The sequence below is a fragment of the Carlito syrichta genome, unplaced genomic scaffold (genome assembly GCF_000164805.1).
Source record: "Carlito syrichta isolate Samal-C Ts95f unplaced genomic scaffold, Tarsius_syrichta-2.0.1 Scaffold310468, whole genome shotgun sequence".
Taxonomy (NCBI): Eukaryota; Metazoa; Chordata; class Mammalia; order Primates; family Tarsiidae; genus Carlito; species Carlito syrichta.
In genome coordinates, this window is record NW_007254564.1 from 39,503 (window position 1) to 50,425 (window position 10,923).

A 10,923-nucleotide genomic window follows, 5' to 3' on the forward strand; every position below is an offset into this window, starting at 1 on the left:
TAGTGAGTGAACTGAGTTAAACCCTGTGTAGGTTCCCCTCTGCTGGCAATGGATGTTTTACCAAATGATTTTTTTTTTGGTTGGAGTCTCACTCCGTCACTCAGGCTGGTGAGCAGTGGCATGCTCATGCCCACCCCAGCGTTGACCTGCTGGGCTCCAGCGATCCTTCTGCCTCAGCCTTCCAGGTAGCGGGAACTATAAGCGCACACTACCACGCCCGGCTAATTGTTTTTTATTTATTGTACAGATGCGGTCTTGCCAAGTTGCCTGGACTGGTCTTGAATCCGCGGGCTCAGACAATCCACTTGCCTCAGCCTCCCAAAGTTCTGGGATTACAGGCAAATGATTTTTTACAAGAGCTGCTGAAAAGCACTCATCTCTTCCACTGCCTTTCTCTGCTATCTCCTGTGGGCCACTTCTTGATTTATTCATAGAATGAATAAATTGCAAATAAATCGGATTTAACTGCTTAGGAAGTTTTAGAATTTCTTTGGATATTAGATTGAAGAAAGGTAGAAGTAACGAACCCAAGTGTGAACCCAAATATTAAATATCACTTTCATTTATACAGATTAGTCTTCTCCCTCATTATTGAACCAACTAGTTGATCTTATCGTCTTGGATACATCTATGCAGTACAGTAACAATACCTTACATTTATCTAGCATTTTATAGGCTTCAGGCTGTTTTTGTAACTATTCTTATTTTCTCATGTTTATTTTTGGGGGTCTCATTCATCCACGGGGTCAAAGCCCACCATCCTAGCTCTCATTCAGGAAGGAAAGCACAATCAGAGGTGAGTGTAAAGCAGAAAAACGCAGGAAGATGAACTCGCGGCAGCGTAGGCACCCAGGTGTGTGCCACCAGCTCAGGTACCCCTGATCGCCGAGCGAATTTCACTGGCCCGCCAGGTGCACGGCTCCATCTGACTCTGACTTCCCTTGCTGCTAATGGCTTCAGCAGCTAGTCCTTGTTCAGGTGCCAGGTCAGCGTCACGGCTGTTTTGTTTCCCCAGTAGCAACTGGTTCCCATCCTCCACATCTGGCAATTGTCTGCAGAGGGTCCCCAAAGCACAACTAGGCATCTTGGAAATGCTGCTGAATGCCACGACCTCTGACATCTGAGTGCGGACACAAACGAGTGAAGCTCGCCCCCTGCTGGTGAAAGAAAAGCTACGTCGGTGGGGTCCTGCCCTTGACCTGAAGTACCCTTGACCCCTGAACAGAGCAAGGATTAGGAACACTCACTGCGCGTAGTTGAAAACACGCATATAACGTCTAACTTCTCAAAACCTTAACCGCTAAAAGACTATTGTTGACCGGAAGTCTTACTGATAACAAAAGCAGTCAATTAACACATATTTTGTATGTGACGTGTATTCTTGCTGCATTCACACAGTAAAATAAGCTAAAGAAAATGTTATTTTAAAAACCATAAGGAAGAGAAAATGTATTTACTGACTCTCCTCCACTTTTCTGCCCCTTGAGATCACAGCAAGAAATCTCACACCAGATGTTGGCACTTCATCTTTGACTTCCCAAGCCTCCAGGACTCTGAGAAATGAATTTCTGTTTTTTATAAATTACCCAGTTTGTGGTATGTTGTTTGTATTCTCAAAAATGGGTTAACACACACTCTCTCTCCCTCTCTCTCTCTCCCTGCCATGAAGTAATGATAATTCTAATTTTAATCTACCAAAACTGAAAAAGATGTCTTTCAGTTTTTACCATTTTGACATGTGATCTCCCATTTCTGACAATGAAAAACTGCATCCTCAATATCCTTAATTTATTTTTCTTATTTTCCTTTCATCCCCATACATAACTAATCTTTCATCTTTGCCAGTACCCACCTTACCTAAAATAGGTTCTAAAAAAAAGAAAGAAAGAAAAGAAAATATATTTGCTACTCATTAAGCAGAATGGGATCATCATAAATGTCTTCCTCCTTATCTTCCAGCAGGGCTGACCTTAGTCTCAGAGGGGGCAGAGGCAGAAGAAAGTATGGGGGGGCCTGACCAGGTCAAGCCCACGTTGTTCACGGGTCAACTGTGTGGGAGCATCTGCACTCAAGAGTACAAGACAAAGAAGCTGTCATAATTACAAAGTCTTGAGGGAAATCAGATGTGATAATAAACATTAACCGAAGAAACCTTGGGATCACATCTAGGATACTTCTCTGAAGAACATTAATCCTTCAGGACTATAGAGAGAGATCTGACTCCCTAATCAATGACTATTTTCTGAATAGAGATGAAAATTTTGTCTTTAGCTGTAATAGACCTGGGTCACCAATGCCATCTAAGAACACTATTCCCGGCTGGGCTTGGTGGCTCAGCCTGTAATCCTAGCATTTGGGAGGCCGAGGCAAGTGGATTACCTGAACCCCTGGGTTCGAGACCCACCTAGGCAACTTGGCAAGACCTCGTCTCTAAAATAAATCAAAAACTAGCCGGGCGTGGTAGCGCGTGCCTGTAGTTCCAGCTCCTTGGAAGGCTGAGGCAGAAGGATCGCCAAAGCCCAGCAGGTCGAGGCTGTAGTAGCCGAGAGTGTGCCACTGCACTCCAGTCTGGGTGACAGAGTGAGACTCCAACTCAAAAAAAAAAAAAAAAAAGAACACTGTTCCAGAAATTCAGATATTACCCAGAGGGGCTATGAGGTTTCACATTTTCTAAGGATTTGGCCAGGATGACAGGAGACAGACTGGGATAGAGGACACCAGCCCCCTTTACCTGTCAGTCCCTTCTGAGTCTCAGCATTGGCTTGGTTTGTGCAGTTAAAAAACACCTTGAGGCTGGGTGCGGTGGCTCTCACCCATAATCCCAGTACTTTGGGAGGCTAAGGCAAGTGGATTGCTTGAGCTCAGGAGTTTGAGACCCAGCTTGGCATCATAGCAAAACCTCAACTCTACCAAAAATTAGCCAGGCATGGTAGCACACACCCATAGTCCTAGTTCCTCAAGATGCTGAGGTAGGAGGATCAGATCACCGGAGCCCAGGGGGTTGAGGCTGCCATGAGCTGTGATTGTCGTGATCATGCCGCTGCACTCCAGCCTGGGCGACAGTGAGACCCTGACTCCAAAAAATAAATAAATAAAAAAGAAAGAAATGAAAAGAATAAAAAAGAAAACAATGGCTTGAGATGTCAAGAGTAAAATGGAAAAACCTATCTCCCTTCCTCCTTTGACTTGTCCTTATAATGAGGCTGCATTTCCCATGTGGAAGTCTCACCTTGGGACTGCCCGTCAGGTGGCACACACAGGTGGGGCCACAGTCTGCCAGGCCCCCTTGCACCAAACACTTGACAGTGTGAGATTAAATGTCAAAGGAGAAAACCAGACAGTCCCCACCAACCTCACAAACAAGATGCATGTTTTCAGGACCATAAAGTGGAGATGTTTTGTGTGGATGGAAGGGCGAGCGCTGCCCTTGGGGCATCTTTGGGGCCCTCCCTCACCCTCGTGTTCACTGCCAGGCCAAAGGCGTAGCTTGGTGTGGAAGATCACACCTCCTTCCACCAGAATGCAGCTTCCTTCCCCTTTCCTGTTTCCTGTTGTCCTCGGTGGCTCTTGGGGGAGCCGTGAGCAGAGGTCTCCTGACTTTGGTGTCTTCAGGAGTTTCCTGCCTTGCTTTTGACCAAGGAGTATGGCTTGTAGGAGTGAAAACGGAATTGCACTAAATGATTTCCTGTGGCCTTCTGCTGGCGCTGTGAGAGATGAGAGGTGGAAAACAAGCCCTGGTCTTCTGACGTCAACACACCCACACCTTGGAGAGCTCTTGATGGTTTGTCTGGCTTTTCTGATGCTGTGCTGAGCAGCTAAGAGGCAACAATTAGCCTGACAGCTTCCAGTACACTCTTTCTCAAACACCACTGGAAGTGCATTCTGAATAAATACAATGTTGGTGATTAATTGTCCAGGAATGCAAGAGAGCCCACTTTCAAATATTCTGTCTCGGCTCCAATAAGACATCTAGATATCCCAGAAGCTGGACAAACATGGTTTCATGGGCCACAAGTTCCCATTTTTGTTTAGAAAGCCTAGTCTGAGCACATATATGGTTTTTTGTTTTTGAGTCAGAGTCTCATACTGTCACCCAGGCTGGAGTGCATTTACACGATAATGGCCACTGCAGTCATAACCTACTGGACTCAGGCGATCCATCCACCTCAGCCTCCTGAGTAACTTGGAATGCAGGCCCACACCATCATGTCCAGTTAATTTTTTGATTTATTGTAGAGATGAGGTACAGGCTGGTCTTGAATTCCTAGGCTTAGTCAATGCTCTCGCCTTAGCCTCCTAAAGTGCTGGGATTTCAGGGATGAGACAGCAGACCCACTCAGGAGCACGTATATGGTTGAAGGTGCCCAAGAAGCCCACATCTCAACTTCCCCCCTCTCCCCGTTCCCCTCCTCCCATCAAAAAGTTCTGCACAACATTCTCATATCAGGATATAGGGCTTTGGTTTTAACTTCCTTCAAGAGGTACAAACTGCTTAGAATTAGTCTCATGACTTGCTACTGGGATTAAATGTTTTTTAATATTTGTGTTTACTCCCCGGCACATTACAGAGGTGGTTTTCTCTATCAACGTTTTCAATTTCTCTCATCAAATCAATCCTTAAGAGCTATGATTAGATTCAGCCACCTGAGAGGTAGCTGCAGCGGTAAAGAAAGACTTGGGTCAGGCAGCTAAGGTTGTACAGTTCTTTAAAGCCATGCACAGGACCAGACAACAAGTTTTCAAAAATGATACTAGGGCATTAGAAGCATGCAGAATAAAGATAAATGAAGAATTCAAAAGTAATAAAAGTGAGACTTCTCCTAAGAAAATAGAAGAGCTAATGAAAATAGATTCCGATGTTGAATTATTACTCAGAACATCTGTTATACAAGGTATTCACACACAATACACTGAAATTAGTCCCTAGGAAAGATCTTCTTACAGAAAATGTGTCGTATTGTGATGTACCAACTCAGAAGCAATGAATGTTCTAGGATAAGACAAGTCTTTGTACTTTTTAACTTTAAAATATATAACTCAATGAAAGTCCTGGAAATCCAGACATTTTTCTCTGAACTGACATACTGAAAATGAATGAATTAAAGAATAACTTCATATTTAAATTTCATGTTAAAAGAGCTATGATTAAATTCTTTTCTATGGCTGTGTTTGAGGACACCTTGAAATGATGAATTATAGAAATCACTTCATGGGAAGCCTAGTAATGAAGAGCTTTACAATGTTGCTGAATCATATCTAGGGTATGGGTGAAGAAGCCAAAATTCAGGATAATCAGCCCAGCTAAATTTTTTTATGAAAACTTTTTCTTCCAAAATATTGTTTGATTGATGCTTGAAACATAGGGCAGTCTTTCATTACTCAACCCTAGGACAGTACTAAGACTGTTCCTGACTCAATATGGGTTGGCAATTTGCTTAAACATCTTGTATGACACCAGTTAATTAATTGCACTGGAAATTCAGTGACTTGGCTGGGCACGGTAGCTCAAGCTTGTAATCCCAGCACTTTGGGAGGCAAGGCAAGAGGATTGCCTGAACTCAGGGGTTCGAGACAAGCCTGGGCAACTTGGCAAGACCTCCTCTCTATAATCAGAAAATAAGCTGGGTGTGGTGGTACGTGCCTGTAGTTCCAGCTACTTAGAAGGCTGAGGTTAAAGGATCACCTGAGCCCAGTAGGCTGAGGCTGTGGAGTGAGACTCCAAGCCCCCCAAAAAAAGAAAGAAACAAAGATCTCAAACCAGGTGAAATAGGGACAAAAGGTGGGTCCGAACTTTACGATGATCACTTGTATACCTAATCCTGAATTGTACCCCACATCTTCTTAAAAAAAAGAAAAATTAAATTAATTTTTTTTTAATCCTCTCAAAAAAAAGAAAAGAAATCCAGTGACGACTTGAACATGGGGGAGAACTGTATAAAACATATGGTCTCAATGTGCTCTTTTCCTGCCTCTTGGCACTTAAACGCCTACCTTTTTGCTGTTGCTGAAACTGCCTTTGCTAAATTAAAGGCTTAAAGGGTTGAAGATTAAAGGATTCCCATCATGGTGAAATTATGTGCTATGATCAGATTTGGAGAGACCCAATGTGATCCTCCAATGGCTTGAAGACTCGCACATTCTAAACTCCCCTGCCCCCATCCTGGCTCATGTCCACCTTACACGTGCTGCTACAGCTACAAGATGGACCTCTGAGACTTGCCGTCTAAGCACCACCCTGAAGGGTGATGCAGGAGGGTCAGGATAGGGCTGATGTGACATTTTTGTGACACTGAAGAATCCTTAGGGTCAACGGTGATGGTGATGAGTGCTTCCAGAAGGATTTATATCAGAGCTTCATTACTCTTGGCACAAGAAATCTAACTTTTTTTCCTGTTTCCCTTGACTAGAATAAAGATGATATCTGCTTCATAGTCTTGAATTAAAAAGAAGGTTCTAGTCTGGGATTCAGTGTGCCAGGAGAAGCCAAAATCAATCAAGGTAAGTGAAAAGGTCATGGGACTTTCAGGGAAATCCCTCCTTAAGCAGCCTCAGACTATGATTAGGCCACAAGTTGCAATCAACAGGTTTAAAGATTGCTGGGTTTTGTTTCCTGCTACCATCATACAAATGCAAAAGTGGGGGAAATAGTATGTATGTGACATTTCCAGTGACAAGGACAGCATTTCTAACCCATAAAATATTTTATATAATAAATATTGCATTTTAAGTCTGCAATACTTGAAAATGCAATTCTCTCCATCCTTATCATTTGCCTTAATATTTTATTTGTTAAGCACTAGAAAAACATTAGAATCAACTGACCAAGCTTGACATTTGCTTATAAAATCATTTATTTCTTAAGAACAATCACTTAAAATCATGCATCACTCAAAGGCCCTTGGGATCACTTAGGAAATCACCTTCACCGCACGAGCCCATGTCTCAGTCATCTTATATTCCCACTGCCCTCTCGATGCCATGAACAGGTAAGACACCAAAAGAAGCTGAGTAAAAATGCATGCAGACACCAGTAGTGACATTTGCAATCCTGTCCCCCACACTGAATATGTTTTTGATGAGCCAAGTGTTTGTATGATTTAGAAAACTTGTCATTAGAAAGCTCCAGACTGGGCGTGGTGGCTCATGACTGTAATCCAAGCGCTTTGGAAGGCCATGGTGAAAGTATTGCTTAAGCCCAGGAGTTTGAGACCAATCTGGGCACCCCGTCCATACAAAAAATCAAAAAAGTATCTAGGTAAGGTGTAGTGAGCCTATTGTCCCAGCTACTTGGGAAGCTGAGGCAGGAGGATCACCTGAGTCCTGCAGGTCTGGGCTGCAGTGAGCCATGAGGGTCACACTGCATTCCAGCCTGGGTGACAGAGTGAGACCCTGAACAAAAAGGAAGGAAGGAAGGAAGGAAGGAAGGAAGGAAGGAAGGAAGGAAGGAAGGAAGGAAGGAAGGAAGGAAGGAAAGAGGTTACTTTGCTATAGATTCGTAGTTACTGTCTCACTTTTTTTTTTTCTGGAAGTCAAAAATGGATCTGGTTTTTGTTCCCTTTTCCTTTGCTTGTCCCAGGTGCACAGGGTGTTTTCTCAGGGGGCAGCTTCTCAGGAAGGGATTATGAACTGAGGGGATTTCTTTCTGTCAGTCAATGGCACCTCCCTGGCAGGCTTTGCCCACAGGGATGTCCTGAAGATGTCCTGCACCAGGCACAGCTGCACAAAGATGCCCTCTTAGTCATCAAGAAAGGGAAGGATCAGCCCAGGCCCTCCACCAGACAGGAGCCCCCATGGTCAATGGGAAGGATATGCTGTCCAGAAAGGCCATGCCCCCTGAAGGCTGGAATTGGTAAGATATCAATTCAGTGACTAGCAGCAGAGTGTGAGCAACAGGCAGAAAGAGAAGATTCTGGATGAATATAAAGGGAAAAACAGTCAATTTCTGGGTCCAAAAAATGTAATGCAGCAAAGTCCAGTGTGTTTTACATGCTTTTTGCAAAAGCAGTGTTACAAATAAATTACAAAACTCTCCCAGGTATTCCATTCACACTCTTTTTTGTTTTGAGTTGAGGTCTCTGTCTGTTTTTCAGGCTGGCACGATAACGGCTCACCACTGCCTCAACCTCTTGGGCTCAGGTGATCCTTCCGCCTCCGCCTCCTGAGTAGCTAGGACAACAGGCACGTGACTTTGGGGGGGTAGAGACAAGTTCTCCCTATGTTTCCTATATTGCCTAGGCTGGTCTTTGTAAGCCATACTTTGGAGGATGTAAAATGACTGCGTGACAGTGTCTCTACATTTCCTAAGGAGGAATCCCTATACTAGTCACACCCTCTTGTTAGGCCTGCTAAGTGAAACAGGAACACGTGTGATGGGAGAATCTGCGTGGAAGGAGAAATGCCAGAACCAAGATTAATCCTTGGGAAACAGCAAGGTAGGTTTCTTTACTGTTTTAGAGGAACAGAAGGAAATGAAGGAGCAAAAGTGTTTTGTGATTGAAAACAGAGACTGCAGGCTTAGTCAGCCAAGAGAACTTGCTAGAAGAGGTTCCGAAAGAGATTTCCTACGTGCCCTCCACACTCAGCGCCTCAGAACTAAGAGCGGCGTCTGCTTCTGCAGTGCAGGCTGTTTACTGCCTCCATTTAAGCACTGCAGCCTTCTGGCGTGTTCTCCACCTCCGCATCCAGGGGCGGCATCTCTCTCTAGTCAAGTGGGCAGCGCTGTCTACAGTTCAGGTTGGGGCATTGCCTTGTGGGAGGGGCCTTTTGTTTCTTCTCAACATCTCTCCCTGATGAGGTCAAGGGTAGCTGGATTTCTTCCCACAACGTGGTCTCATTGTGGCCTGAGCTGTTTGTAAAGACTCTGCTGAAAATGGCTCTGAACAGGCCAGAAACGTTGCTTGTCCAGATGCCTCCTCAGTGGTGCTGCCCCCAGTCCTCCTGTTCCTCTGTCACCTTACTTTCCCTCGTCCGGAGTGCTGAAGCCCCTCCCAATATTGGGATACATCTTAGTCATCAGACCTTGCCATCTCGCCTTTGCCCCTGCATCGTCTCCACTGCCTGGTGGATTCTCAGTAGGACCCTAGAAACCTAAACCATCAAAGGAAACCACCTGGCACTTAATTCTAACAGCTTCCAGTGGTTTTAAGCCTTGTAAATTCAGGCACAGAAGGTTATCCTGCTATTTATAATACGTATTGATGGGGCATCTTTAATGGGTATGTGGTCTTGAACCAGACCCAGCATAGTTGCCCAACTGTAAGCACCTTGAGGGTGTAAACTCACTCCTAATCCATATTCCTGTTCTTTGGCCTCCCTACCCCAGGTCTACCTGGTCTCATGCAGTTACTTGTTATTCTTATGCACCGAGAATGTCTAACTTGGTTCCTGGTGCATTAAACTGCACGTGAGAGGTGGCACTTGGAGAGCTTTTCAAAAGCCCTGACGCCCAGGAAATGACCCAGCTCAATTAAATCACAAATGACTAGGGGTGGGGGCCAGGAAATGGTACTTTTTTGGCTTTTTTTGAGTCCAAGTATCACTTTGTCACCCAGGCTGGAGTTCAGTGGCAGGATCACAGCTCACAACAGCCTCAACCTCCTGGGCTGAGGCGATCTTCCTGCCTCAGCCTCTCGAGTGGCAGGAACTACAGGCATGCACCACCACCCTTGGCTAATTTTTTTTATTTTTTATGGAGATGAGGTCTCACTATGTTGCTGGGCTGCTCTTGAACTCCTGGGCTCAAGCAGTTCTCCAGCCTCAGCCTCCCATGTGGTGGAATTACCAGAATATGTCACCGTGCCTGGCCAAGAAGTGGCTTTTCTGTGTTCCCAGGGAATTCTAGTATGCAGCCAGAGTGGAAAACCACTGTAATGGGCCCATTCTCCTGTTTAACAGCAAGTCACCTGTTGAAAAATTGTGCTGCTCCCATTGTTAATAAATGTCCCTCAGGTCCTGCAGAGTGGCATTCTGTAAACCAGAATAATGGACTGGCTTTTGTGCTCAGAGGCGATGACGCAAGCTTGGCCTCAGCCCTGATGAATCCACGAGGAGGGCAATGTAACCCGCTCCTCCGAACACAGTAGGTGCATGTTTGTTGCCATGGAGCAGATATCACCATGGAAACGTGCCCGGTTCCCATGGAGACAGCCAGTGTTTGGGTAAAGACAACGTGCCCGGAGGCAGGTGTTCCCCTCGCAGGAGCCTGAGTGGTAGGAGTGGAAAGGCAGGAAGCTCTGGGGACTCCCTGGGGCCCATGGAGTCCATTGTAACAGCCCCCATGAGGCTGGGCATTCAGATGCTGCCAGCTTTCAGAACCAGGGGTGATACTCCACCGCCATTGACACCCAGGGCTGGCAGAACTTGAATCTGGATTCCTCAAGTGAGACTCCTGTCCTTCCTGAGATGTGCACTGCTAGTGTGCAGGGCTTAACAAGGACCATCTGTCTCTGGGGATTTCTGCTTGGGCATAAAAGCATTCACCAAAGTGTGCAGAAAACACCCCGAAGAACAAAGGATGTGAGTACAGTGGAAAGGCAGCCATAGGGTGGGCCCCCAAAGATGGAGAACCACCCTTCATGCTGGGCTCAAATGTCAGAAGCACCTCAAGGCTCACACCTGTAATCCCAGCACTTTGGGAGGTTGAGGCAAGAAGACTGCCTAACCCAGGGGTTCAAAACCAGCCTAGGCAACATAGACTTCGTCTCTACAAAAACATAAAAATATTAGCCAGTGTGGTGGCATGTGACAGTAGTCCCAGCTCCTTGGGAGGCTGAGGGATAAGGATCACTTGAGCCCAGGAATTCGAGGCTGCAGTGAGCTTCCATTGTGCCACTGCATTCCAGCCTGAGAGACAGAGTGAGACCCCCCAACTTGAATAAAATAAGAAGCTCCTCAAGGTAGATAGGACTAGAGGTGCTTGGAGTA

The 10,923-nt window shown here is 45.5% G+C and overlaps 1 pseudogene; it reads left to right on the plus strand.

The window, feature by feature from the left end:
- The first annotated feature begins 3,643 nt into the window (after positions 1–3,643).
- LOC103270850 lies at positions 3,644–4,985 on the plus strand (annotated as a pseudogene).
- Positions 4,986–10,923: the final 5,938 nt, after the last annotated feature.